At 49.4% G+C, this 2,500-nt stretch overlaps 1 protein-coding gene across 2 annotated transcripts in view; it reads right to left on the reverse strand.

Annotated features, from left to right (window-relative positions):
- Positions 1-2,500, reverse strand: part of ghitm (growth hormone inducible transmembrane protein) — a 15,251-nt gene that overhangs the window by 11,651 nt on the left and 1,100 nt on the right. The gene's annotated exons all lie outside the window — the stretch shown is intronic.

Genomic DNA, 2,500 nt, shown 5'->3' on the forward strand with positions numbered 1-2,500 from the left:
CAGAGGAGAAAACACGCTGGATGTTGTTTACACAAACATCCGTGGCGCATACCGGTCAAAGCCCCGCCCCCACCTCGGGTACTCAGACCACATCTCTGTTATGCTGATCCCAGCATACAGACCACTCAGCAGGCGGTCAAGATCAGCTCAAAAACAAGTGAGAACCTGGCCAGCAGGATCCATGTCTGCTCTTCAGGACTGTTTTGAATGCACTGACTGGGACATGTTCAGGGAAGCTGCAACCAATGGCGATTTCATCAACTTGGAGGAGTACCGTCAACAGTGACCAGTTACATCGGCAAGTGCATTGATGACGTGACTACCTCCAAGACCATCACTACACGCTCAACCAGAAGCCATGGATGACCGCCAAGGTTAGTGCGCTGCTAAAAACAAGAGACTCTGCCTTCAGAGCAGGGGACAAGACGGCCTTAAAAACAGCAAGGGCCAAACTGTCCCGTGCTATCAGAGAGGCGGCGCGACACGCCAAGAGAATCCATGGCCACTTCCAGGACAGCGGAGACACCCGGCGCATGTGGCAGGGCATCCAGGCGATCACGAATTACAAGACCACATCACCTGCTTGTGACCGTGACGCCTCCCTTCCAGATCGCTGAACGACTTCTCGCCCGGTTCGAGGTGCAGAACAACGTGGTGGCGAGGAAGACCATCCCTCCTCCCAGTGACCAGGTGCTCTGTCTAACCACAGCTGAAGTGAGGAAAACTCTATGCAGAGTTAACCCACGGAAGTCTGCTGGACCTGACAACATTCCTGGCAGAGTGCTCAGGAATGTGCAGAACAACTAGCAGATGTCTTCACTGACATCTTCAACATCTCCCTGAGCAGCGCCACTGTTCCTTCGTGCCTCAAGATGGCGACCATCATTCCTGTGCCGAAGAAGTCTTCTGTGTCCTGCCTCAATGACTATCGTCCCGTTGCACTCACACCCATCATGATGAAGTGCTTGAGAGGCTTGTCATGAGGCACATAAAGACCAGCTCCCACCCGCACTGGACCCCATGCAGTTTGCGTATCGTCCAAACCGCTCCACGGACGATGCCATCTCCACAACCCTCCATCTGGCCCTCACCCATCTGGATAACAAGGACTCTTATGTAAGGATGCTGTTCATAGACTTCAGTTCAGCATTCAACACAATTATTCCCCAGCACCTGATCGAGAAGCTGAGCCTACTGGGCCTGAACACCTCTCTCTGCAACTGGATCCTGGACTTCCTGACCGAGAGACCTCAGTCAGTCCGGATCGGGAACAGCATCTCCAGCACCACCACACTGAGCACTGGGGCCCCCCAGGGCTGTGTGCTCAGTCCACTGCTGTTCACTCTGCTGACTCACGACTGTGCACCAACGCACAGCTCGAATCATATCATCAAGTTTGCTGATGACACGACCGTGGTGGGTCTAATCAGCAAGAACGACGAGTCAGCATACAGAGAGGAGGTGCAACGGTTAACAGCCTGGTGTGGAGCCAACAACCTGTCTCTGAACGTGGACAAAACCAAAGAGATGGTTGTTGACTTCAGGAGAACACAGAGTGACCATTCTCCACTGATCATCGATGGATCTTCAGTGGAGATCGTCAAGAGCACCAAATTCCTTGGTGTTCATCTGGCGGATAACCTCACCTGGTCACTTAACACCAGCTCCATCACCAAGAAAGCCCAGCAGCGTCTCTACTTCCTGAGAAGGCTGAGGAAAGCCCATCTCCTCCCCCATCCTGACCATGTTCTATAGAGGGACCATCGAGAGCATCTTGAGCAGCTGCATCACTGCCTGGTTTGGGAACTGCACCGTCTCGGATCGCAAGACCCTACAGAGGATAGTGAGGACAGATCTGTACAAACCGACTCAACACACATACACTTCACACACCCAGGTTTCAGCACCATTCACACCTCTCATTATCGCAAAATGTTTACATGCCGTTTGTTGCTGATCTCCGGGACTTGCTCTTTGCACAATATTCTGTCCAATCCTTTGGTCACTGTTCACTTTATTTTGATTGTTGCTATTGTAGAATTGCACAATTCTGTTTACATTTCTCTGTTTACATTTTTCTGCTACTGTGCACCTTATCCTGTCACGACAGGTTTTACTGGCGGAGCTATTGCTATTTTTATTTTTATATTTTGTGTATTGTCCTACACTGTCCTGTGTTGTCTTGCACTGTTTTGTGTTGTCTTTTGCACTGTTTGCACCAGTTGCACACATGCACTTTATGTGTCAAGGATTTTAGTTCCTGGCCCTGTGTTCTTCTGTTCTGTGACTGTTTTATGTTGTTTTATGTAGCACCTGGGTTCAGGAGGAACGTTGTTTCATTTCACTGTGTACTGCATCAGCTATATATGGTTGAAATGACAATAAAAAGTTTCTTGATCCCTGACATGTGTGGACCAGACTTTTAATCTTTATCAACATCAGAATTAATTTCTGAACATACGGATTATATTTACAAATGTAATTACTTTCAGCATAGGGA

The sequence above is a fragment of the Silurus meridionalis genome, chromosome 7 (genome assembly GCF_014805685.1).
Source record: "Silurus meridionalis isolate SWU-2019-XX chromosome 7, ASM1480568v1, whole genome shotgun sequence".
Taxonomy (NCBI): domain Eukaryota; kingdom Metazoa; phylum Chordata; class Actinopteri; order Siluriformes; family Siluridae; genus Silurus; species Silurus meridionalis.